The sequence below is a fragment of the Stigmatopora nigra genome, unplaced genomic scaffold (assembly GCF_051989575.1).
Source record: "Stigmatopora nigra isolate UIUO_SnigA unplaced genomic scaffold, RoL_Snig_1.1 HiC_scaffold_65, whole genome shotgun sequence".
NCBI classification, from domain to species: Eukaryota; Metazoa; Chordata; class Actinopteri; order Syngnathiformes; family Syngnathidae; genus Stigmatopora; species Stigmatopora nigra.
The window spans coordinates 33,709-60,707 of NW_027551643.1; the positions used below are offsets into that span (position 1 = coordinate 33,709).

Below are 26,999 nucleotides of genomic sequence, written 5' to 3' on the forward strand. Positions count from 1 at the left end.
GGTTATGGTTATTGTTGGGGTTATGGTTATCGTTTGGGTTAGGTTTTGGGTTAGGGTTATTGTTAGGGTTGGGGTTATGGTTTGGGTTAGGTTTTGGGTTAGGGTTATTGTTAGGGTTGGGGTTATGGTTTGGGTTAGGGTTATTGTTAGGGGTTAGGGGTTATGGTTTTGGTTATGGTTATTGTTAGGGGTTGGGGTTATGGTTTGGGTTAGGGTTATTGTTAGGGGTTATGGTTTGGGTTAGGGATATTGTTAGGGGTTAGGGGTTATGGTTTGGGTTATGGTTATGGTTATGGTTGGGGTTATGGTTATGGTTTGGGTTAGGTTTTGGTTTAGGGTTATTGTTAGGGGTTGGGGTTATTGTTTGGTTGAGGGTTATTGTTAGGGGTTATGGTTTGGGTTATGGTTATGGTTGGGGTTATGGTTTAGGTTAGGGTTATTGTTAGGGGTTGGGGTTATGGTTTGGGTTAGGGTTATTGTTAGGGGTTAGGGGTTATGGTTTGGGTTATGGTTATGGTTATGGTTGGGGTTATGGTTATGGTTTGGGTTAGGTTTTGGGTTAGGGTTATTGTTAGGGGTTGGGGTTATGGTTTGGGTTAGGGTTATTGTTAGGGGTTAGGGGTTATGGTTTGGGTTGTGGTTATTGTTAGGGGTTGGGATTATGGTTTGGGTTAGGGTTATTGTTAGGGGTTATGGTTTGGGTTAGGGATATTGTTAGGGCTTAGGGGTTATGGTTTGGGTTAGGGTTAGGGTTATTGTTAGGAGTTGGGGTTAGGGTTTGGGTTATGGTTGGGGTTATGGTTGGTGTTATGGTTGGGGTTATCAGTTAGGGTTATGGTTGGGGATATGGTTGGAGTTATGGCTATGGTTGGGAATATGGTTTTGGTTGGGGTTATGGTTATGGTTGGGAATCTGGTTATGGTTTGGGTTAGGGTTATGGTTTGGGTTAGGGTTATGGTTTGGGTTCGGGTTATGGTTTGGGTTAGGGTTATGGTTTGGGTTAGGGTTTGGGTTATGGTATGGGTTATGGTTTGGGTTATGGTTTGGGTTATGGTTTGGGTTATGATTTGGGTTATGGTTTGGGTTATGGTTTGGGTTATGGTTAATGGTGCGCCTGAAAATTCCCATTGCGGGGAAGCCCACCCCCAAGGTGTCCTGGAAGAAGGGCGAGGAGGAAGACTTGAGCGACGGCGGCCGCGTTTGCTCCGAATCCTCGGCGGTCAACACCACGCTTCTGATCAGGGATTGCCAGAGGAGCGACGCCTCCAAGTACACCGTCGCCCTGAGGAATAGCGCCGGCAGCAAGGAGTCCACCGTCTTTATCAGGTAACGGGTCGGAGGAAACTCCTCCTCGCCGCCACGCCTGTGCGCTGGCCTTGCGCTGGCCTTGCGCTGGCCATTCGCTGACCACGGTCTGTCTTGTTTGCAGGGTGGTGGGTAAGCCCGGCATCCCCGTGGGACCGGTCAAGTTCAAGGACGTGACGGCCGACGGGGCCACGCTGAAGTGGGCCGCCCCCAAAGACGACGGGGGCTCGGAGATCACCAATTACATCCTGGAAAAGCGCGACTCGGTCACCAACATGTGGGTGACCTTCTCCTCGGCGGTGGACAAGAATGCCTTCAGGGTGACGGCTCTCCACGAGGGCACGGAATACGTCTTCCGCGTCTGCGCCGAGAACAAGTACGGCGTGGGCGAGGGTCTTAAGTCGGAGCCCGTGGTGGCCAAACATCCCTTCGGTGAGTTCTTCTTTCCCTCGGCTCCCCTGAACTTGACTTTGAGGGCCGGCCCCTGAGAGCCTCTCTGTGTTTTTTCTTCCTCCAGACGTGCCCGATGCCCCGCCTCCGCCGCAGGTCGTGAGCATGCGTCACGACTCGGCCTACCTGGCCTGGTCCGACCCCAGGAAGACCGGCGGCTCACCCATAACAGGTAGCGTGCCACCGGCAGAATTTGGGCCGGCTTGCGGCCTAGTGGCGCTCCTTTCTTTGGCAGCCCCTCCGTTGCTATTTGCGTTGATAGGTGGAAAATCTAGTCCTGCGTGGGTACCCACAACGTGACACCTAAATGCCATTTAATGGCGGGACTGTCGCATTGCGCCGCGTGGGTTGCCTCGGTAGGCTTGGCAGTTGTTTGTTTTAACCGAGTCATCTGAAAAATGCTAAACATACAATACGCTAACTGTACACGAGTAATGCCACAGATCACCTCGCGAGTATTTGCCGAGGGCCACGCCGCGGTTTGGCCCCCGGCCGTGCCGCACGTCGCCCGTCTGACCCTCTGACACGTTTCAACTGGTCGCACAGGGTATCACGTGGAGTTCAAGGAGAGGAACAGCATGTTGTGGAAGCGCTCCAGTCCCACCGCCCTGAGAATGAAGGAACACAAGGCCACGGGGCTGACCGAGGGCCTGGAGTACGAATTCAGGGTCACGGCCATCAACTTGGCTGGCATCGGCAGACCCAGTCCGCCCACCGAGCCCGCCGTGGCCCTGGATCCCATCGGTGAGTGAGCCCAGTCGGCCTAAACTGCCGCTATTGTCCTTCCGGCTAAACGCGTCGCCGTGTGTGTGTGTCCAGACGCTCCGGGCAAACCCCAACCCGTTAGCGTCACCAGAAGCGCGGTGACCCTCCAGTGGGCGGAGCCGCAGTTTGACGGCGGCCACAGGCTGACGGGCTACATCGTGGAGAGGCGGGACCTTCCTTCCAAGATCTGGGTGAAGAGCAACAGCGGCAACGTGGTGGAGCCCGCCTACAACGTCACCCAACTCCAAGAGGGCTGCAAATACGAATTCCGAATTCGGGCCAAGAACGCCGCCGGAGCCCTCAGTCCGCCGTCCGAGCAGACGGATACCATCGTCTGCGTGGACGAATACGGTGAGTCGGACTGGCCGGCCGGCCGACCGGCACTCTCCGGACGGCGAATCGTGACCCCCTTTTTCCCTTCCCGTCCAAAGCCGCCCCCACCATCCTCATCGACGCTCAGGTGAGGGAGGCCGGGGTGACGGTCAGAGCCGGCGAAACGGCGGTGATCACGGCCACCGGCATTCTGGGCAAGCCGCCGCCGGCCTCGCGCTGGTCCAAGGGAGGAAAGGACTTGAAGCCCTCCGAAGTGGTCCACATCGAGCAGACGGCCACCTCGTCCACTCTCTCCGTCAAATACGCCTCCAGGAAGGACTCTGGGGATTACGTCATCACGGCCAGCAACCCCTTCGGCGTCAAGGAGGAAACGGTCAAGGTGAAAGTTTTAGACGTCCCCGCCGCCCCCGGCCCCATCCACTGCGCCAGCGTCTCCTCCGAGAAGGTCACCCTCAGCTGGGCGCCGTCCCCCGAGGACGGCGGCTCGCCCATCAAGCACTACAAGCTGGAGAAGCGGGAAACCGGCCGCCTCCTCTGGACCATTCTGGAGGAGGAGGTGCCGGAGTGCCACTACGTGGCCACCAAACTCATCCAGGACAACGAGTACATCTTCCGAGTGTCGGCCGTCAACCAGTACGGCGCCGGCGAGGCGGCTCACTCGCGGCCCGTCAAGATGGTGGATAGGTTTGGTGAGTGGCGCTTGGGTTACCGCCCGCACGTATCTGGCCCCGGCGTGTCACTGAAAGCCGAGGCGCCCCTTTTCCCAGGTCCTCCCGGCCCGCCGTCCAAGCCCGAGATCCTAGAGGTCGACGGACACTCGGTGACGCTGACGTGGAGGAGGCCGGCCGACGACGGCGGCGGCGACATCCTCGGCTACGCCGTGGAGAAGAAGGAGAAGAAGGGCAGCAGGTGGCTCAGGGCCTCCAAGAAGTCGCTGACCGAGCTGAGCTACGCCGTGACCGGCCTGACCGAAGGCTTGCAGTACGAGTTCCGCGTCTCGGCCGGGAACAAAGCCGGCTACGGGGAGCCCGGCGAGCCCTCGCTACCGGTCACCACCGTCGTCGCCACCTGTGAGTCGTAACCGAGGCCCGCCCGGCCGGGCAAAATGCCCAATGGAAAAATGTCCGCGCCGTCGCTAATCTTCCACTCCTCCCGGCGGCAGATGTTCCCGGTCCGCCCGTCAACCCCAGGGTGACGGACACCGGCCAGACCACGGCCACTCTCAATTGGGGAAAACCACTGGACAACGGCGGGCTCCACGTCACCGGCTACGTGATCGAGCACCGCAAAGAAGGCGCGGAGGAATGGATCAAGGACACGGCGCCCTTGTCCCCCCTGAGAATCACCGAGTTCGTGATGCCCGGACTGGAAAACGCCGGCAGATACCACTTCCGGATTAGGGCCGTCAACCCCAAGGGTACGGGCCCAGCGGCCCAAACGGCGGAACTGGTGGAGGTGGCGGAGCGCGCCGCCCAGCCGGACCTGGAATTGGACGCCGAGCTGAGGCGCACCCTGGTGGTCAGGGCCGGATGCCCCGTGCGCCTCTTTGTGCCCATCGGGGGACGTCCCGCGCCCACCGTGGCCTGGAGCAAGGAGGGCGCCACCGTGCCCCGCGCCGTCATCGACAGCACCGAGTCCTACACCATGCTGCTGATTCCCGAGAGCGTCCGGACGGACGCCGGCAGATACCAGCTGACCCTGGAGAACTCGGCGGGGAAGAAGAGCGGCGATATTCACGTCCGAGTGCTGGATTCGCCCGGGCCGCCGCTCAACCTCAAAGCGGCGGGCGTGTACAAGGAATCCATCGTCCTGGAGTGGGAGATGCCGCTGGTGGACGGCGGCACCAAGGTCACCAATCACATTATCGAGAAGAGGGAGTCCACACGCAAGGCCTTCGCCACCGTGGTGACCCACTGCCCCACCACCCGGGTCAGGATGGGCGATCTGGGCGAGGGCTGCGAGTACTACTTCCGCGTCTACGGCGAGAACGAGTACGGCGTGGGCGAAGGCGCCGAGACCCCCGATCCCATCCGCGCCTCGCAGGCGCCGGGCTCCCCGGCGAGCATCGTGCCCGTGGACGTGACCAAGAACTCGGTCAGCCTGGCCTGGACCAAACCCAAGCACGACGGAGGCAGCCGGCTGACGGGCTACGTCCTGGAAGCCCAGAAGAGGGGCACCGATCAGTGGGCCCACGTCAGCAGCCTGAGAGGCATGGACTTTACCGTCAAGAACCTCAACGAGAAGGAGGAATACACCTTCCGCGTGATGGCCGTCAACTACTCGGGCAGGAGCGCCCCCCGCCAGAGCAAGCCCGTGCTCGTCCGGGATTCCTCCTCCCCGCCCGACCTGGACCTGCGCGCCCTCTGCCAGGCCACCGTGGTGGCTCGGGCCGGAGAGGACATCAGGGTGGAGATTCCCGTGGCCGGACGCCCCAGGCCGGCCGTCAGCTGGCAGAAGGACGGCGGCGCCCTGAAGCTGACCCAGAGGACCAACGTGGAGCGCACCCCGACCACCGTGGTGCTCAGCGTCAAGGAATGCACCAGGGCCGACAGCGGCACCTACGCCGTGACGGCCAAGAACCTGGCGGGTACCGTCAGCGACAACGTGTGGATCAGAGTGCACGACGTCCCGGGCCCGCCCAAGGGACCCGTGTTCATCACGGAAATCTCCCGCACCTACTGCGTCTTCGCCTGGGACGCGCCGGAAAACGACGGCGGCGTCCCCATCAACAACTACGTGCTGGAGATCCGAGACACCGCCACGCAGACTTGGAGCGAGCTGACCTCCGCCGCCATCCGCACCACCTTCAAGCCCACCCGCCTGACCACGGGCTCGGAGTACCAGTTCCGGGACAGGGCCAAAAACCGCTACGGCGTGGGCCCGGCCATAACCTCCGAGTCGGTGGTGGCCGCCTACCCCTTCAAAGTTCCGGGACCGCCCGGCACGCCCCGGGTGGTGGCCTTCACCAAGGACTCCATAACCGTCGGCTGGAACTAGCCCGTGTCCGACGGCGGGGACCAAGTGGCCGGCTACCACGTGGAGAGGAAGGAGCGGAGCAGCATCACGTGGCAGAGAATCAGCCTGGGTCTGGTCAAAGGGAACCTCCTCAAGTCCAGCGGCCTGGAGGACGGCGCCGCCTACGAGTTCCGCGTCATGGCGGAGAACAAGGCCGGCATCGGCAAGGCCGGCATCGGCAAGGCCGGCATCGGCAAGGCCGGCATCGGCAAGGCCGGCATCGGCAAGGCCAGCAAGGCCTCGGAGCCCATCATGGCCCTGGACCCGGTGGACCCCCCGGGCGCGCCCGTGCCCACCTCGGTCACCGACAACGCCGTCACCGTGGCCTGGACCAAGCCCGAGTACGACGGCGGATTCAAGATCACCGGCTACACGGTGGAGAGGCGAGAACTGCCCGCCGGTCGCTGGACGAAGGCCAACTTCACCAACGTCACGGAGAGCGCCTTCAGCGGATTGACCCGCGACGCCCTCTACCAGTTCCGCGTGACGGCGAGGAACTCTGCAGGAGCCGTGAGCGCCCCGTCGGAGCCCTCGGAGCCCGTGGCCTGCAAGGATGACGTGGTGGAGCCGCGCATCATGGTGGACGCCGTCTTCAAGGACGTGCTCCTGGTCAAGGCCGGGGAGTCCTTCAAGCTGAACGCCGACGTAGCCGGGCGACCCGCCCCCCGCCTGACTTGGACCAAGAACCAAAAGGAAGTGGAGAACACCTTCAAGCTGGACGTCAAGCACGGCGAGCTGACCTCCACGCTGACCAACAAGGACTCTGTCCGGGCCGATGGAGGAGAATTCCTCTTGACGGCAGCCAACGCCGGCGGCTTCTGCAAGCACGTCTTCAGGGTCAAAGTACTGGACAGGCCCGGCCCGCCGCTGGGACCCCTGGCCGTCGGCCGGGTCACGGCCGACGACTGCCTGCTGACGTGGGCCCCGCTCGCCGACGACGGCGGTTCCCAGATCGAAGGCTACGCGGTGGAGAAGCGGGAATCCGGCCGACTGCTGTGGAGCGAGGCGGCCTCCCACCTGCGGGACACCCAGCTCAAAGTGGGCAAGCTCCTCAAGGGAAACGAGTACATCTTCAGAGTGAGGGCGCTCAACAAATACGGCAGCGGCGAGCCCCTGGACTCGGAGCCCGTTCTGGCCGACGACCCGTACCGGGTCCCCGACGCGCCCCGGAACCCGCTGGTGGCCGCCACCGCCGAGGATTCCATGCTGGTGAGCTAGCAGGCGCCCGAGAACGACGGCGGGGCGCCCGTCGACAACTATCACGTGGAGAGGAAAGACCGGCAGGGCCTGCGCTGGGTCAAGTGCAACAAGAGGAAGGTGAAAGACCTGCAGTTCAAGGCCACGGGCCTGGTGGCCGGACACGAATACGAATTCCGGATCAGTGCGGAGAACGCCGCCGGCGTGGGCCCGTCCAGCCCCTCCAGCCCTCTGTACAAGGCCAGCGACGCCCTGTACAAACCGGGGCCCCCCTGCAACCCCAGAGTTCTGGACACCACCAGCTCGTCCATCACCGTGGCCTGGAACAAGCCCGCCTACGACGGCGGCTCCGACATCACCGGTTACGTGGTGGAGTGCTGCGTCCCCGCCGCCGGCAAAGAGGAGGAGGAGGAGGCGGAGGATTGGCGAATCGCCACGCCCAAGGAGGGACTACTGGCCACCTCCTTCACCCTGAACAATCTGACGGAGGACGCCGAGTACAAGATCAACATCTCGGCCGTCAACGGCGAGGGGATGGGCCAGGCGGCCGGCGTGCCCGGCCGGCCCAGGGCCGAGGACCGACTCCTCCCGCCGGAGCTTGACTTGGACGCCGAGCTCTGCAACACGCTCACCCTCCGCGCCCGCTGCACCCTGCGACTCTTTGTTCCCATCAGGGGACGGCCGGCCCCGCGGGCCAAGTGGACCAAGGGAGACGACGAGCAGGCGGTGGAGAGGGCCACCGTGGACACCACCACCTCCTACACCTCGCTGGTGGTGGGAAACGTCAACCGTTGGGACAGCGGCAAGTATAACCTGACGCTGGAGAACAGCTCTGGCTCCAAAGCCGTCTCGGTGCAAGTCAGGGTACTGGACACTCCCGGCGCTCCGCTGGACCTGAAGATCGCCGGCGTGACCTGTCGATCCGTGACGCTGAGCTGGGAAGCGCCGGCCAGCGACGGCGGCTCCGAGATCAAGAACTACATCGTGGAGAAGCGCGAATCCACCCGGAAGGCTTACGCCACCGTCAGCGCCACCTGCCACCGCACCACCTTTACGGTGGAGCCGCTCCTGGAAGGCTGCAACTACTATTTCCGGGTCTTGGCCCAGAACCAGTACGGCGTGGGCCCGCCCGTGGAGACGGGCGAATCGGTCAAAGTGTCGGAGAGACCCCAACCTCCCGGCAAGATAAGCCTGAAGGACGTCACCGAGAACAGCGTCACGCTCACCTGGGAAAAGCCCCAGCACGACGGCGGCAGCCGGGTGGGCTGCTACGTGGTGGAGCTGCAACCCAGGGGCGCCAACAAGTGGACGCAGGCCGTCGTCGTCAAGGAAACGGAAGCCACCGTGGGCGCCCTGGCCACCGGCCAGGAATACACTTTCCGCGTGGCGGCCAGGAACGACCAAGGCACCGGCGACCCCCGTCAGATCGGCGTCCCCGTCATCGTGAAGGAGCTGGTGACGGCGCCGGTCGTCAAGACGCCCTTCCACACCTTCAGCGTGTTGGCGGGCCAAGACCTGACCCTCTGGTGCTCTCCTGGCACCGTGGCGGCCAACCGCTCAAGAGGACCACCCGCGTCAACTTTGCCGCCTCGGAAACCCTGCTGACCCTCGCCATCAAGGAGGCCCGCGGGGAGGATTTCGGAGAGTACCGGGTGGCCCTGGTCAACACGGCGGGCCGGGCCACCGCGCAGGTCGCCGTGGTGGTGCTGGACAAGCCCGGTCGGCCGCTGGGTCCCATCCGGGTGGAGGAGGTCACCTCGGACAGCGTGACCATCTCCTGGGGACCGCCGGAGTACGACGGCGGTTGCACCATCAACAACTACATCGCGGAGAAGAGAGACACCTCCACCACCAATTGGACCCTGGTGTCCGCCAACCTGGCCAGGTGCAAAGTGAAAGCCTGTCGCCTGAAAGCCGCCGCCGAATACCAGTTCCGGATCACGGCGGAAAACCGCTACGGCAAAGGTCCGGCCCTCCAGTCCGAGTGCCTCGTGGCCCAGTACCCGTACAAAGTCCCGGGCCCCCCGGGAACTCCCAGCGTGGCCTCCTCCACCAAAGACAGCATGGTGGTGACCTGGAACGAACCGGTCAGCGACGGAGGCAGCGCCGTTTTGGGCTACCATCTGGAGCGCAAGGAGAGAACCAGCATCCTCTGGGTCAAACTCAACAAATTGCTTATCAAGGAGCAAAGCTCGAAGATCTCCGGCCTGGAGGCGGGAATGGAATACGAGTTCAGAGTCTACGCCGAGAACATAGTGGGCGTGGGCAAAGTCAGCAAAGTCTCCGAGGGTCAGGTGGCCAGAGACCCCTGCGACCCCCCCGGGCGCGCCCGAGGCCACCGAGATCACCGGCCATTCGGTCCGCATCGCCTGGACCAAGCCCGAGTACGACGGCGGCGCCAAGATCACCGGCTACACGGTGGAAAAGAAGGAGCTTCCCGAAGGACGCTGGTCCAAAGCCAACTTCACCAACGTCACGGAGACGGAGTACGCCGCCACGGGACTGCTTCTGGACGGCCGCTACGAGTTCCGAGTCATCGCCAGAAACGCCGCCGGGGTCTCCAGTCTCCCCTCCTACAGCAGCGGCCCCATCACCGCCAGAGATGACATCCGGCCCCCCCGCGTCAGCATGGACCCCCAGTACACTCAGACCCTGGTGGTGAAGGCGGGGGAGAGCTTCAAGATCGACGCCGACGTTCACGGAAAGCCCCCGCCCTCCATCGCCTGGCTGAAGGACCGGCAGGAAGTGGCCGACACCCCGCGCCGAGAGATCAGGAACACAGGAACACCCAGAGTGACCGACACCACCAAATCTTCCGTCTTCCTGTCGTGGGGCAAGCCCCTCTGCGACGGCGGCTCGGAGATCCAGGGATACGTGGTGGAACGCCGCGCCGCCACCGGCGGGGCGCAGACGGAAGCCACCGAGGCGTCGGCCCCCGAGGAGGACTGGGTCATGTGCACGCCGGCCACCGGTGTCAAGAAGACGAATTTTGAGGTGGCCCAGCTGACGGAGAATCGGGCTTACCACTTCAGAGTGTGCGCCAGCAACAAGGTCGGACTCGGCGAGGCCGCCCAGGTGACCGGGGTGGTGGTGGCCCAAGAGAGGGAGGAGCAACCCGACCTGGACATCGATCCGGAACTGCGGAAGACCGTGAGCGTCCGGGCCAGACTCACGCTCCGACTTTTCATCCCCGTCCGGGGAAGACCGGCCCCCGCCGTCCGGTGGGACAAGGACGAGGCGCCGCTGAAGGACGGGGCTCAAGTGAAAGTGACCGGCAGCTACACGGCGTTGACCTTCGACCACGCGAGCAGGACGGACAGCGGCAAATACACGGTCACGGCGGTCAACGCCAGCGGAAGCAAGTCGGCCGGCGTGGCGGTGCGGGTACTGGATACGCCCGGCGCACCCGTCAACTTGAGCGTGAAGGAAATCACCAGCCAGTCGGTGACGCTGGCCTGGGACGCGCCTCTCTTGGACGGCGGCTCCAAGGTCAAGAACTACATTGTGGAAAAGAGGGAGAGCACGCGCAAAACCTACGCCGCCGTGGACACCAATTGCCACGCGCTCTGCTGCAAGATCGAGCCGCTGCAGGAGGGCTGCTGTTACTACTTCCGCGTCCTGGCAGAGAACGCCCACGGCGTGGGCCCGCCCGCCGCCACCCTGGACCCGCTCAAGGTCTCGGAGGTGCCTCAGGCCCCCAGGAGCCTGAGCGTGACGGACCAGACCGACACTAGCGTGTCTCTGGCCTGGGAACGTCCCGAATACGATGGCGGCAGCCGGGTGGCCCAGTACCTGTTGGAGGTTCAGCTCAAGGGTCAGGAGAAGTGGTCCGGCGTCAACACCTACAAGGGCACGGCCGCCACCGTTTCCAATTTCAACCCGGGAGAGGAGTACCTCTTCCGAGTCACGGCCATCAACGACAAGGGCAAGAGCCAGCCCCGGGTCCTGTCCGGCCACATCGCCGCCAAGAACTTGGTGTTCCAGCCCGACTTGCGACCGGCTTTCAGCAGCTACAGCGTCCACGTGGGCAAAGACCTCCGGGTCCGAGTACCCGTCTTCGGGCGGCCCAAGCCCACCGTGGCGTGGACCAAGAATGGCGCGCCCCTCAAGTTCACCACCAGAGTCAACATTCACAACGAGCAGAGCCACACCAGTCTGAGCATCAAGGAGGCGGCGGGCGACGACGGAGGCATGTACGGCATCCGGGCCACCAATCCGGCCGGCGAGAAGGAGGCCACGCTGGAAATCGTGGTACTGGACAAACCCGGCCCGCCCACCGGCCCCGTCAAGTTCGACGAGATCACCACGCAGAGCGTGACGCTGTCCTGGGCTCCGCCCCAGCGCGACGGCGGTTGCCAGATTTCCAACTACATCGTGCAGAAGAGAGAGACCGTCGGCACCACTTGGGAAAACGTCAACGCCAACTACGCCAGGACCACCATCAAGGTGCCAAGGCCGGAGCCGAGTACCAGTTCAGGATCGTGGCGCAGAACCGCCACGGCAAGAGTCACGGCCTGGACTCGCCCGCCGTGGTGGCTCGGTACCCCTACAGGGAACCCGGGCCGCCGGGCACGCCCTTCGTCACTTCGCTCTCCAGAGACCACCAGGTGGTGGAGTGGCACGAGCCCATCTCGGACGGGGGCACTCCCGTCCTGGGCTACCACCTGGAGAGGAAGGATCAACAAGACGCTCATCCGCCAGACGGACTACAAGAGCCACCCTCTGGAGGAAGGCGTGGAGTACGAATACCGGGTCTACGCCGAAAACATTGTCGGCGTGGGACGCTGCAGCAAGCTCTCGGAGGGCCGCGTGGCCAGGGACCCCTGCGACCCCCCCGGCATCCCCCGGGCCGTCCACGTGACCAAAGACGCCATCGTCATCCGCTGGACCAAGCCCGAGTACGACGGCGGCAGCAACGTCACCGGCTACCTGGTGGAAAGGTGCGACCTGCCCGAGGGCCGTTGGGTGAGGGCCAACTTCACCAACGTGATGGAGATCCAATTCACCGCCACGGGCCTCAGCGAGAACTCCCAGTACGACTTCAGGGTGGCGGCCAAGAACGCCGCCGGCACCGTCAGCAAGCCGTCGTACAACAGCGGGCCGATCACGGCCGGCGACGGCACCGAGGCGCCCACATTCTCCGTGGACCCCGCCTTCGCCAAGGCCGTGGTCCTGAACGCCGGCGAGACCTTCAAGCTGGACGCCGACGTGGGTGGCAAGCCCCCGCCGGCCATGCGCTGGTTCAGGGGCGAAGTGCCGCTGGAAAATACCCTCAGGCTGGACATCAAGCGCCCTGATCCTGGTCAAAGACGCGGCCAGGGAGGACAGCGGCACCTACACGCTCCAGTTGACCAACCAGGCCGGCAGCCAAAGCGCGCACTTCCAAGTCTCCGTCTTGGACCGGCCCGGTCCTTGCCGGGACCCCTTCACGTGGCCGAGGATCGCTGCTCGCTGGCTTGGCGTCCGCCTTCCTCCGACGGGAGTTGTCCCGTCACCCATTACGTCATCGAGAGGAGAGAGACCAGCCGTCTGGCCTGGACGGTGGTTTCTCCCGCCTGCACGGCCACCTGCTACAAGGTCACCAACCTGCTGGAGGGCAACGAATACATTTTCCGCGTGACGGCAGTCAACCGGCACGGCGCCGGCGGCCCCCTGGAGTCCGAGCCCGTGCTCTGCAAGACTCCCTTCGTACTCCCCGGTCCGCCTCACGTGGAGGACGTGGCCGACATCACTCGCGACGGCATGACCGTCAGGTGGAGCCCCCCGGAATCCGACGACGGCAGCCAGATCTCAAACTACGTGGTGGAGAAGAAGGACAGGGCGGGCGTCAAGTGGACCAGGTGCAACCGCCAGAAGGTCACGGACCTCTCCTTCAGAGCCACCGGCCTGAGCGCCGGCCACGACTACGAGTTCCGGGTGAGCGCCGAGAACGCGGTGGGCTCGGGAGAGCCGTCCCTGCCGACCTCCTACTACAACGCGGCCGATCCCAAGTAGAGGCCGGGCTCCCCCGCCTACGTGAGTGTGGTGGACTCCACGGCCAGCTCCATCACCGTCTCCTAGGGCAAGCCGCCGTCGGACGGGGGCAGCCCCGTCCAGGGCTACCTGGTGGAGGTCTGCAAGGCCGAGACGGAGCAATGGACCATGGTCACCCCCCCCCCCCCGACCGGCCTGCGTCTCAACAAATACCAGATCCCCCGGTTGAAAGAGGGCCAGGAATATCGAATTCAAGTGTGCGCCCTCAACAAGGTCGGCGTGGGCGAGCCGGCCGTCCTCCCGGGAACCGCCAGAGCGGAAGAGAGGCTGGAGGCGCCTCAGATCCACCTGGACTCCGAGCTGCGCAAGGGAATATCCGTGAAGGCCGGCGGCTCGCTCAGGATACACATTCCCTTCAGGGGCAGGCCCGCCCCCGAGGTGAAGTGGTCCAAGGACCAGGGCACCCCCACCGAAAAGGCGGTGGTGGAAAAGGGCCCCACCTTCACCCAGCTCTCCGTGGACTCCTGCGACCGGTGCGATTCGGGGAAGTACATGCTCACCCTCAGCAACGGCAGCGGCTCGGCCACCGAAGCGGTGGCCGTCAAAGTCCTGGACATGCCGGGGGCCCCGCTCAACCTGGCGGTGAAAGACGTGAGGAATGACTCGGTCACCCTCGTCTGGGAGGCGCCGCCCAACGATGGGGGTTCCAAAGTCAAGAGCTACGTGGTGGACAAGCGGGAATCCACCCGCAAGGCCTACGCCAACGTCTCGGCCAAGTGCGCAAAGACCACCTTCAAGGTAGAGAACCTGACGGAAGGCGCCTCCTTCTACTTCAGGGTCATGGCCGAGAACGAGTACGGCGTGGGCCAGGCGGCGGAGACCAAGACGATTGAGCACCGATTGAGCAACCTGCTGGTGGGCAACGAGTACCTGCTGCGAGTCAGAGCCGTCAACAAGTACGGCACGGGCGACTACCTGGCGGGCGAGCCCTTCGTGGCCCGCAGCCCGTACAAGCCCCCGGGCCCCCCCTGGCACGCCGGAGGCCGGCCAGATCACCAAGGATTCCATGCTGCTTTCGTGGGCCGTCCCGGAACAGACCGGCGGGGCCGACATCCTGGGCTACCACCTGGAGAAACGCGACCGAGACGGCGTGCGCTGGACCAAGTGCAACAGACAAAAACTGACCCAAACGCTCTTCACGGCCACGGGACTGAGCGCCCGTCACTTTTACGAGTTCCGGGTGGCGGCCGAGAACCGGGCCGGGGTGGGAGAGCCCAGCGAGCCGTCGCTCTTCTACAGAGCCTGCGACGCCACCCAGCCCCCCGGACCCCCTCGCCACCCCAAAGTGACGGACTACTCCAAGTCGTCCGTCTCGCTCTCCTGGTCCAAACCCGACTCTGACGGCGGGGCCTACGTCAAGGGCTACGTGGTGGAGATGCGCCAGTACGTGCCCCCGCCGGAGTCGCCGGAGGAGGAGGTGGAAGTGGCCCCGGCGGTGGACGCGCCGGCCCAAAAGGAGTGGCGCGTGTGCACGCCGCCCTGCGGCATCCAGGCCACCCGGCTGACCGTGGCCGACGTCACGGAGGGAGAAGAATACCAGTTCCGCGTGTGCGCCCTCAACTCCGAGGGCGTGGGCGAGGCCGCCCACGTCCACGGCACGGTGGTGGCCGTGGACAGGCTGGAGGCGCCGGAGATGGAGCTGGACGCCGACCTGCGGAAGGTGGTGTCGGTGCGCGCCGGAGGCACCCTGCGCCTGTTCGTGGCCATCAGGGACAGGCCCCAGCCCGCCGTCAAGTGGCAGAAAGTGGACGGCGCTCTCGCCCAGCGCGCCCTGATCGACTCCACCGGCTCCTACACCATGCTGGTGGTGGACAACGTCAACCGCTGGGACAGCGGCAAGTACTCGCTGTCCCTGGAGAACGCTGGCGGCTCCAAGTCCGCCGTGGTGGCCGTGAGAGTCTTGGACACGCCCGGCGCACCCCAGAACCTGGCCGTGAAGGAGTTGACCAAGGATTCCCTGACCTGGGACGCCCCGGCGGCCGACGGCGGCTCCAAAATCACCAACTACGTGGTGGAGAAGCGGGAGTCGGTCCGCAAGGCCTACACCACTGTGGCCAGCAACTGCACGGCCAACGGCTTCAAGATCCAAGAGCTGCCCGAGGGGGGCGTGGGTTAGGGTTAGGGTTAGGGTTAGGGTTAGGGTTAGGGTTAGGGTTAGGGTTAGGGTTAGGGTTAGGGTTAGGGTTAGGGTTAGGGTTAGGGTTAGGGTTAGGGTTAGGGTTAGGGTTAGGGTTAGGGAGGTCAAGGTGTCCCAGGTGCCCCTCCCGCCCGCCAACGTCGCCCTCAGCGACGTGACCAAGAGCAGCGTGTCGCTCTCGTGGGACAAGTGCGCCCACGACGGCGGCAGTAAAGTCATCTGCTACAACGTGGAATTCAAGCCCAAGGGCGGCGACAAGTGGGGCACGGCCTGCACGGTCAAGGCCACGGAGGCCACCGTTCCCAACCTCACCGCCGAGCAGAGCTACCTCTTCACGGTGCTGGCCATCAACGAGAAGGGAAAGAGTCAACCCGGGGAGCTGGGCTTGCCCGTCCTGGTCAGGGAAGCGGCCATCCCGCCCTCCGTCTCTCCGCCCTTCACCGCTTACAGCGTGAAGGCCGGAGACGACTTGACCGTGGAGGTTCCCTTCGGTGGCAGACCCAAGCCCGCCGTCTCGTGGAAGAGGGACGGCCTCCCCGTCAAGCAGACCACCTCGCTGGCGGTGGTGAACGGGGCCTCCTCCTCCAAGATCGTCCTGACCAAGAACGGCCGGGAGCACGTGGGCGAGTACCAGATCACCGTGGCCAACGGCGCGGGAACGGCCACCTCCCACCTGCAGCTGGTCGTCCTGGACAAGCCCAGCCCGCCCACCGGCGTCAGGGTGGACGCCGTGACCTCCGACAGCATCTCGCTCTCCTGGTCTCCGCCGGAATACGACGGCGGCTGCTGCGTGAGCAACTACGTGGTGCAGAAGCGAGATACCAACACGCAAGACTGGCAGATGGCGGCGGGCGACGTGGCCCGGACGGCCTACAAGGCCGTGCGCCTGGTGCACGGCGCGGAGTACCAGTTCCGCATCTACGCGGTCAACCGCTACGGCAAGAGCGCGCACGTGGACTCCCCCGCCATTACCGCTCGCTACCACTTCAAGCAACCCGGACCGCCTTCCACGCCCGCCGTGAAGCTGGCCACCAAGTCTCACATGCTGGTCACCTGGAATGAACCCGTCTACGACAGCGGCAGTCCCGTCCTGGGCTACCACCTGGAGCGCAAGGAGCGCGCCAGCATCCTCTGGACCAAGATGAACAGGGGAATGATCCGGGACTCGGAATACAAGGTGGACGGGGTGGAGGAGGGCGCCGTCTACGAGTACCGCGTCTACGCCCAAAACATTGCCGGCATCGGCAAGGTCAGCAAGGCCTCGGAGCCCGTGGCGGCGCGGGACCCCTGCGATCCCCCCGGCGCCCCCGTGGTCACCTCCGTGGGCAAAAGCTCCGTCTCCCTGTCTTGGGACAAGCCCCAGTACGACGGCGGCGCCAAGGTGTCCGGTTACGTGGTGGAGAGCAGGGAGCTCCCGGAGGGCAACTTCACCAACGTGCCCGAGACGCACTATCGGGTGACGGGCCTGACGGAGAACGCCCAGTACCACTTCCGCGTGGTGGCCAAGTACGCGGCCGGCCTGCTGAGCCCGCCCTCCGACCACACGGGACCCGTGGCCGTCAAGGACGACGTGGAGCTGCCCCGCATCGTGATGGACGTCAAGTACCGGGACACCGTGTCGGTCAAGGCCGGCGAGACCCTGAAGATTCGGGCCGACGTGGCCGGTCGCCCCGCCCCCGTGCTGGCCTGGTGCAAGGACGGCGGCGAACTGCTTCCCCGAGCCAGAATCCAGATCCTTTCCACCGACACGGCCACCTCGGTGACGATGAAGGACTGCGTCCGGGGAGATTCGGGCCGCTACGTCCTCACGCTGCAGAACATCGGCGGCAAGGTCAGCACGCCCATCCATTGCGTGGTCCTGGACAAACCGGGGCCCCCCGCCGGGCCGCTGCAGGTGACGGATCTGACGGCCCAGGGATGCACGCTGTCCTGGGGTCCGCCCCAAGAAGCCGGCGGCGCCGACATCACGCGCTACGTGCTGGAGAAGCACGAGACCAGCCGCCTGGCCTGGACGTTAATGAAGGACGACGTGACCAAAACCTATCACGCCGTGACGGGACTGCTCAAGGGCAGCGAGTACGTCTTCAGGGTCTCGGCCGTCAACAAACACGGGATCGGCGAGACCTTGGAGAGCCACGCCGTCAAGGTGGCCGATCCGTACTCCCCGGCCGGCGCGCCGCTCGACGTCGACGTCACCGACGTCGCCGGAGATTCCATGAGGCTGGTGTGGCGCCCGACCGGCCAGCGACGGCGGCAGCCCCGTCGCCGGCTACGTGGTGGAGCGCCGGGAGAAGACGGCCATGCGCTGGATCCGCGTCAACCGGGATCTCATCGCCGACTGCCACGCCTCGGTCACCAAGCTGCGCCGGGGTTGCGAGTACGACTACAGGGTCTACGCCGAGAACGCCGCCGGTCTGAGCCCGCCCAGCGAACTGTCCGCCTCCTTCCGAGCCCTGGCCCCCTTGACGGGTCCCGCCGCACCCTCCAAGCCCAAGATTGTTCACTCTACCCGGGACAGCGTGTCCATCGTTTGGAAAGCGCCCGCCGACAGTGGCGGCGCCCCCGTCCTGGGATACGCCGTGGAATACAGGGACTACGTAGGCAAGCTGGCCAAAGAGGGGGAAGGATATGAAGAGGAGGAAGAGGAGGAGGAAGAGCCGCAGAGATGGCTGGAAGCCATGGCGCTCACCAAGAGCTTGGAGATGACAGTCACCGGCCTAAAAAACGCCGCCCAATATGAATTCTGCGTCAAAGCCATCAACAAAATGGGAAGCAGCGTGCGCAGCCGGCGCTCGGACGCCGCCGCCGCCACCGAGGGGACGGCGCCGCCCACGTTCGACGTCGAAGTGGAGACGCGCAAGGTCCTGGTGGTGAAGCGCGGCCTGGCCTTCACCCTCAAGGTTCCCTTCAAGGGTCAACCCGTTCCCTCGGCCGTATGGTCCAAGGAGGGCACCGAACTGAAGGCCAGGGGAACCGCGGAGGCCAGCGACTCCGACGCTTCGCTGACCATCGAAAACTCGGGCAGGAACGACTCCGGAGAGTACCGCCTGACCATCGCCTCCGACTTGGGAGAGGCCACGTTACCGCTGAGCGTCAAGGTGCTGGACTCCCCGGGCCCCCCGCTCAACGTCAAGGTTTCGGCGGTCACTCGGGACTCGGCCGCTCTCACGTGGGAAGCCCCCGAAAACGACGGCGGCGACGCCGTCAAGGCCTACCACGTGGAGAAGCGCGAGGCCAGCAAGAAGGCCTGGGTTTCCGTGACCACCAACTGCCACGCCCCGGCCTGCAAAGTAGAGGACCTGCTGGAAGGGGCCGTCTATTACTTCAGAGTAATGGGGGAGAATGAGTATGGAGTGGGCGTACCTCAGGAAGTGAAGGCCGGCACCAAGATCACAGGTAAGCTCCCGTCCGAGGCCCCAATCCGGCCAAATCCGGCCAAATCCGGCCAAATCCGGCCAAATCCGGCCAAATCCGGCCAAATCCGGCCAAATCCGGCCCACTCACTCCTCAATTGTCTTTGCAGAGGTGCCCAGTCCGCCCGCCAAATTGGGAGTGGCCGACGTCACCAGGGACAGCGTGACCATCGCCTGGACGCGGCCAGAGTACGACGGAGGCAGCCGAGTCAAGGCCTACCTGCTGGACGCCCTGGAGAAGGGCCAGACCAAATGGGTCAAGTGCGCCACGGTGAAGACCACCAGCCACTCCGTCAAAAGCCTGCGGGAAGGCGCCGAGTACTTCTTCAGAGTGCGAGCCGAGAACCACGCCGGTCTGAGCGAGGCCAAAGAGATGATTGCACCCGTCCTCGTCAAAGAAATTCTGGGTAATTCCCCGGCCCGCCGTCTCCGCGGCCGAGTTCATCCGTCCGATCAAATGTCACCGCCAGAGTCTTCTCTTTGACCCCGCTACGGGGCTTGTTCTACCCGGCCCCGCTGAGCCGACTTTTGCTTGAATTTTGACAGAGGCTCCAGAGTTCGACCTGAAGAACTACCCCAAAAATACCGTCTACGTGAGAGCCGGATCCGACCTGACCTTTGACATCCCGCTGAGCGGCAAGCCGATGCCAAAAGTCAGCGTGTCCAAGAACAACGTGCCGGTCAAGGGATCCAAGAGACTCTCCGCCCGGGTCACCCTCGACAGCCTGAGCGTCAGCCTGGAGCAAAGCGTCGCCGGCGATGCCGGGAAGTACCAACTGAGTGCCAGCAATGCGGGCGGCGCCAGCCAGATCTCGGTGAACGTGGTGGTGCTGGATAGGCCCGGACCACCCCTGGGGCCCGTGGAGATCCTGGAGGTGGGAGAGACTACGGCGCACCTGAAATGGACTCCTCCGGAGTACGACGGCGGAAGTCCCGTCACCAACTACGTGCTCCTGAAACGGGAAACCAGCACCCCCACCTGGACAGAGGTGTCGGCCAACGTGGCGCGGAGCCAGATCAGAGCCACCAAGCTGACCAGGGGAGAGGAGTATCAGTTCCGAGTCAGGGCCCAGAACCGTTACGGTCTCAGCGAGCACCTCGACAGCAAGCCGGTGACGATCCGGCTTCCTTTCGGTGAGTCGCCGGGCGGATTTTGTTTTCTCCGACCCCCCCTCACGCACCCTTCCCAAAGCCACCGCCAACTGACTTGTGGCTCTGCGCTTTGAATTCCAGTGGCTCCGGGGCCTCCGTCCACCCCCTGGGTTAGTTTTGTCTGTCGAGACAACCTGACCGTCTGCTGGAACGAACCGGTCAACGACGGCGGCAACGCCGTGACGGGCTACCACCTTCACATGAAGGAAAGGAGCAGCATCCTCTGGCAGAAGATCAACAAAAGCGCCATAGCGGGGAACCAGATGCGGGTCAGCAACATCTGCCCGGGTCTCATCTACGAGTTCAAGGTCACGCCGGGGTGGGCAAAATGAGCAAGACCTCGGAAGAGGTTCTGGCTATCGACGCGTGCGGTGAGTAGCCCTTCTCTGTCACCTATTCGCCGGCCAAGTGGCGGCGAGGCGACGTGGTGCCACGTCCTAACCCTAATTGAAAAGCAAGTATAATGATTATCTTTGTACTGGCTCTTGACTAATTCCTTTCAGTTCACAAAGATAATCATTTTACCTGCTTTTTAATATTAAACACATTATCAATAAGCAGCCATTCTAAAAATGAGTTCATTCTTTGACTTTTAGCTTTTTGTGATGCATTACTGGTCCCCGCTTGACTTTTTTTCTTCTCCTTGGATTTCTTCTGTTCTGAATGCCCTTGTTATTCCTCAATGAATGTTAACTGTAAGGGGCCGCCTGTGGCCCGCGGGCCGAGGTCGGAACCCCCCCGCACAAACACGACCGGGGGCGGGGCCAGCGCGTCGGTGGCGCGACGTCCGCTCGGCCAGCTAACCGGCCTAACCTAATGGCGACGCGCCGTTGTGTCCGCCACAGAGCCCCCCGCAAATGTCCGCGTCAGCGAAGTCACCAAGAACTCGGTGCGCCTGACCTGGCAGAGGCCGCCGTACGACGGCGGCAGTCAGATCAGCGGCTACAGCGTGGAGAGGAGGGATGCGGCTAGCGGAAGGTGGGTGAAGGCCAACTTCACCAACATCCCGGAGATGGGCTTCACGGCGTCCGGACTGACTCAGGACGAGACCTACGAGTTCAGGGTGTACGCCAAAAACGCCGTGGGCTCCGTCAGCAACCCTTCTCTGATCGCCGGCCCGGTCACTTGCGTGGACGCCTGCGGTGAGTGCTCCTTCCGTCCCTCTACGGCTCTCGTGGGTTTCGTCACCGGGCGGGGCCGTCATCCGCCCGCTCTGTCGCGCAGGCGCTCCGGCCATCGACCTGCCTCCCGAGTACCTGGACGTGGTTCGCTACAGAGCCGGAACCTCGGTTAAGATCCGAGTGGGAATCCTCGCCGTGCCACTGCCCGGTATCGAGTGGCTGAAGAACGGAAGGGAGCTGGTGGCCTCTTCGTCCTTGTGCGTGGAGAGCACAACGGACTCCTCGGCCATTTTGATCAAGGACGCCACGCGCCAACACACCGGCTCTTATGAGATCAAAATCAAGAACACACTGGGCTCAGCTAGCGCCACCATCGCCATGGAGATCCTGGGTAGGTGCATTATTTTTCTTCTTTTGCGGTCGCCTCTGAATAGTTGTTTTGGTTTTTAAGGCCAAGCCCACTTGACTCTTTCTCAGACAAACCCGGACCGCCGAGCGGAAGCATCAGCTTCAACCTCGTCACGGCAGACCGGATCGCCTTCCGCTGGGAGCCCGTGTGCGAGGCCGACCTGGGAGGCTCCCAGGTGACGCACTACATCGTGGAGAGGCGCGAAACCAGCAGAGTGGTCTGGGCGACCGTCTCGGAGGATCACCGGCAGACGTACATCTCGGTGGGCAAACTGGTGCGGGGAAACGAATACGTCTTCCGCGTCATGGCCGTCAACAAGTACGACGTGGGAGCCCCGCTGGAGTCGGAGCCCGTGGTGGCAAAGAATGCTTTCGGTAAGCCCGGGGAGCACCCCGGCCTTTCCGCCCGGAGCCTTTCCGCCCGTCGGGTGCCTTCGGGCAACCTTCTCACCTCTGGTTTCTGCCCGTCTCCCTCCGCCAGTCACCCCGGGGCAGCCGCACACTCCCGAAGTCAGCCTCATTACCAAGACCACCATGGTGGTGGAGTGGGAAAGTCCGGGCGTAGACGGCGGTAGCGCGGTGACCGGCTACTACCTGGAGCGGCGTGACAAGAAAAGTCTGCGCTGGTTCCGCGTTTACAAGGAGCCCATTCCCGACAACAAAAAGACCGTCTACCACCTCACCCAAGGGAACCGGTACCAGTACCGCGTCTGCGCCATCAACAGGGCCGGAGAAGGCCCCTTCTCGGAAGAATCCGACTTTTACGAGGCCGCCGATCCCATCGATGAGTCGTCCGGGTCACCGCTTTGGGGAAGGCGCCACCGACTCGGGCGCCCTCGCCGACGACTTCTCTCGGTTTTTCCAGAATGCCCCGACGAGCCTCGCAAGCTGAAGGTGCTGGATTCCACCAAGACCTCCATCACTTTGGCCTGGTCCCAGCCCGAATGGGACGGGGGCAGCCAAGTGACCGGCTACGTGGTGGAGAAGCTGGTGGAAGGAGAGGAGGACTGGGCCACGCTCACGTCCAAAGGAGAGGTCAAGACCACCGAGTACACCGTCCACGACTTGAAGCCGGACGTCAACTACTTCTTCCGAGTTTCTGCCGCCAACTGCGCGGGCCGCGGGGAAGCCCTGCAGATGAGCGAGCCCGTCCAGGCTAAAGATATCCTGGGTAGGTGTGACTCCACGCTTCACCCTTTCTTCTGGAAGGGAAAACCGGACGTGGCAAATTGACCGGCTGTCTTCCTTCCACAGAGGAAGCTCAGATCGACTCCGACGTGGCCACGAGGACCCACTACATCGTGAAGGCCGGCAAGGACGTGGAGCTCTCGGTTCCGCTGAAGGGACGACCTTCGCCCTCCGCTTCCTGGAGCAAAGGAGACTCGCGCATCGACGACGACCCCTCCTACGAATTCCACCACTCGGACACGGCCACCGTCCTGGTTTTGCGGCGGGTCACCAAGCTGGACACCGGCAAATATAGCGTCAAGATCCAGAACGGCGTGGGGGAGCCCAAGACCCTGAGCTTGTGGGTGAAGGTCCAGGACACCTCAGTGCAGGAACCTGAGGCTGAAAGACGTGACCCGCGGAAGAGTCACCCTGTGCTGGGAGAGCCCCTCGCTGGACGGGGGCGCCGAAATCACCAACTACATCGTAGAAAAGAGGGACTCCTCCAAGAGATACTACTCGGCGGTGAACGGCAAATGCACGGAGACCAGCTGCGGCGTGGAGGACCTCTCGGAGAAGACGTCCTACTTCTTCCGCGTCCTGGCCGAGAACGAGAACGGCGTGGGCGAAGCCTGCGAGACTCCGGAGCCGGTGAAGGCCACGGAATGCCCCGGCCCCGTCAGACAAGTCTCCGTGAGGGACTCCTCCAAGACCTCGGTCACCCTGCAGTGGCTGAAGCCCGACCACGACGGCGGCAGCATCATCTCCGACTACGTGGTGGAGAGGAAAGCCGCCGCCGGCGAGGACTGGTCGCTGGGAGGGACCAGTCGCCACTGCCACTTTGAGGTCCCCAAACTCAAGGAGCACTCGGAGGTGTTCTTCAGAGTGGCCGCTCGAAACGAGAAGGGTCAGGGCGACTATGTGAAGACGGGGCCCGTCAAGGTGGCGGACTACGTCATCACCCCCGAGGCCAGCCTGGCCGAGTACCCGGACGGGAGGATCTGCGTCCGCCTGGGACACAACGTCCACCTGGAGCTGCCGTACCGGGGCAAACCAAAGCCCTCGCTGTCGTGGCTGAAGGACAACCTTCCCCTGAAGGAGAGCGAGCGGGTCCGCTTCAAGAAGACCGACGACAAAGCCACCCTCACCATAAAGCGGGTGAAGAAAGAGAACGAGGGCAAGTACACCCTGACGCTGGACAACGTGATCAGCAGAAAGTCCTTCCACGTCCACGTCCTGACCCTGGGTCCCCCGTCCAAGCCCCTCGGGCCCCTCCGCCTGGACGAGGTCAGGGCGGAGAGCGTGCTGATCTCCTGGGACCAGCCCAACGACGACGGCGGCGGAGACATCGCTTGCTACACGGTGGAGAAGCGGGACGCCTCTCGCCCCGACTGGAAGATGGCCTGCTCGGCCGTGCGGGACACGCAATTCAGAGTGCCCAACCTGATCAAGGGGCTCCAGTATCAGTTCCGAGTGTGCGCGGAAAACCGATACGGCGCCAGCGAAGCCTTGCTCTCTCAGCTGGTCCTGGCCAAGCACCAGTTCAGGCCCCCGGGCCCGCCCGGCAAGCCCCTGGCCTACAACATCACCAACGACGGCATGACCGTCCGCTGGGAGAGGCCCAGCTACGACGGCGGCACGCCCGTCCAGGGCTTCCACCTGGAGAAGAGGGAAAAGAACAGCATCCTGTGACAGAAGGTCAACGCGGCGCCCATCAAGGACAACGACTACAGGGTCCCGGATTTAATCGAAGGCCTGGAGTACTCCTTCCGGGTCTGCGCGCAGAACGACGCCGGCTGCGGCCGGGCCGGCTGCGGCCGGGCCGGCGACGCCAGCGAGCCCGTCATGGCCGTCAGTCCCGTCGGTGAGTTTGGACCGCGGCCGCGCGCCCGTCCAGTGGCGCGTCGTTACTCCGGAAAAAATGCCTTTTGTCAGCCCCCGGAAAAAATAAATAAATAATGATTCGAGGCCCGCGCTGTGTTTGTCAGATCCTCCCGGCCAGCCGGACTACACTGACGTGACGGCTAACTCCATCACCCTCAAGTGGGAGGCGCCCAAACGTGACGGGGGGAGCAAGGTCACCGCCTACACCGTGGAGAAACGCCAGGGCGAGGGTCGCTGGTTCAAGGCCAACTTGAGCGACGTCCACGACTGCCAGCACACGGTGACCGGCCTGACGCTCAACGAGCGCTATGAGTTCAGGGTCGTGGCCAGAAACGCCATGGGGGTGGTCAGCCCCCCGTCCAACTCGTCCGGTTTGATCGTGGTCCGAAGCGAGAACGGTAAGTGGCACGCAGAAGCCGGCTAAAAGACTGATAATGATCAAACCGTCACGGCCTCATTTCCCCCCCCCCCCCCCCCCCCCCGACCAGCTGCGCCTCACATCGAGTTTGGCCCAGAATATTTTGAGGGTTTGACGGTGACGGCGGGCGACAACATCAGGGTGAAGGTGGCCATCGGCGGACGGCCCGTTCCCAAGGTGGTCTGGTACCGAGACGGCGTGGAAATCACCAAGAAGATGATGGACATCATCACCGTGGCCGGGCACAGCACTCTTTTCATCAGAGACGCCGACCGCACTCACCGCGGCCTCTACACCGTGGAGGCCACCAACGGCTCCGGCAGCAAAAAGGAGGATCTCCTCATTAAAGTGCAAGGTACGAGGGAGCGGGCTCGGGGACGCTCTCCTTCTCCCCGCCCTCTTTTCGCCCCACTAACCCCGAACCGGATTGTGCGACGCAGACACGCCAGGAGAACCGGTGGGACCCGTCGCCTTCAGCGACATCTCCGAGGGCAGGTGCCGTCTGTCGTGGAATCCGCCGGAGAACGACGGCTGCTCGGAAATTTCCCATTACGTGATCGAGAAGCGCGAAACCTCCAAGATCTCCTGGGCGCTGGTGTCCGACAGCTGTCGCGAGTGCAGCTTCACCGCCACCAAACTCATGAAGATCAACGAGTACCAGTTCAGAGTGTCCGCCGTCAACAAGTTTGGGCTGGGCAGACCTTTGGAATCCTGCCCCGTGGTCGCACAGCTGCAATACAGTAAGTCGCGTCGCCCCACCGACACGGACATTTGAATTGAGTTGCGTTGAATTGAATGGAGCGAGCGGCGTCCAGTCCGATGCTTTTGTCGTCACCGTACATGTCTAATGAGATTTCAGACCTTCACCACAAAGTCTTGACTTGTCTCCCTTCGTTGGCTATCCCTCCTCAGCCACCCCCGATTCTCCGGGCACTCCCGACGCCACCGGGGTGACGGGAGAAAGCATCGCTTTGGCCTGGACTCCTCCCACGTCCCACGGAGGAAGCCTCATCCGCCACTACATTGTGGAAAAACGAGAGAAGAAGACCGTCCGCTTCTACAAGGTGCTCTCTAGGAAACCCATCACGGAATGTGCCCACACGGTGCTTCACCTGGCCGAGAATACCGAGTACGAGTTCCGGGTCACGGCGGTCAACGACGCCGGCGTGGGAGGGCCCAGCAACGTCTCCCTGCCCATCAAAGCCGTGAAGCCCAAAGACATCCCGTGCGCTCCGTCCGTGGTCTGCGTGTCGGACTCCACCCACTCCTCCATCAGTCTGGAATGGAGCAGACCCGCCGACGACGGCGGCTCCGACATCCTGGGCTACGCCATTGACGTGCAGGAGGGCCCGGAAGCCGACTGGACCAGAGCCAACCCCGAGCTTGTCCCGGACACCAAGTATACGGCCACCGGGCTACGTGGCGGGGTGGACTACAAGTTCCGCGTGGCGGCCGTGAATCAAGTGGGGAGGGGCGAGGACGCCGTCACCCCGGAACCACCCCGGGCCGTCGAGAGACTGGCGCCGCCCCAGGTGGATATTGACGCCAGCTTCAAGCAGACGCATATTGTCAAGGCCGGCGGCGCCGTCAAGCTAAGCCTCCACTTCAGGGGCAAGCCCGTCCCCCTCGCCACTTGGCAGAAAGAGGAAGGGGAACTGGGCGTCGCGGCGGAGGTCACCAGTGGCGAGGGAAGCAGTACTCTCCATCTGGAAAAGTGCACCAGAAATGATTCGGGCAAATACACCGTCAACCTGGAGAACAGCAGCGGCGGCCAGGCCATGACTTTCACCGTCAAAGTCCTGGACACCCCCGGCCCTCCTCGGGCTCTAGCCTTCCGAGAGGTCTCCAGGGGTTCGGTCACCCTGGCTTGGGAGCCTCCGCTCAACGACGGCGGCGCCCGCGTCCACCACTATATCGTGGAGAGACGGGAGGCCACCCGCCGCACTTGGCAGCAGTCGGGGGGCAAGTGCGCCCAGAATGTCCTGAAGATCCAGGACCTCCTGGAGGGCGTGCCCTACTTCTTCCGGGTCTCGGCGGAGAACCAGCACGGCGTGGGCGAGGCGCTGGAGATCACCGATCCCGTGGTGGCCACGGCCGAGCCGGCGCCACCAAAGAGGTTGGACGTGGTGGACACCACAGACAGCTCGTTGTCGCTGAGCTGGCGCCACCAAAGAGGTTGGACGTGGTGGACACCACAGACA

At 63.5% G+C, this 26,999-nt stretch overlaps 1 pseudogene; it reads left to right on the forward strand.

Moving 5' to 3' along the window:
- Positions 1-1,105: 1,105 nt before the first annotated feature.
- LOC144193093 (titin-like) overlaps positions 1,106-26,999 on the forward strand; it is a 41,963-nt pseudogene continuing 16,069 nt past the window's right edge.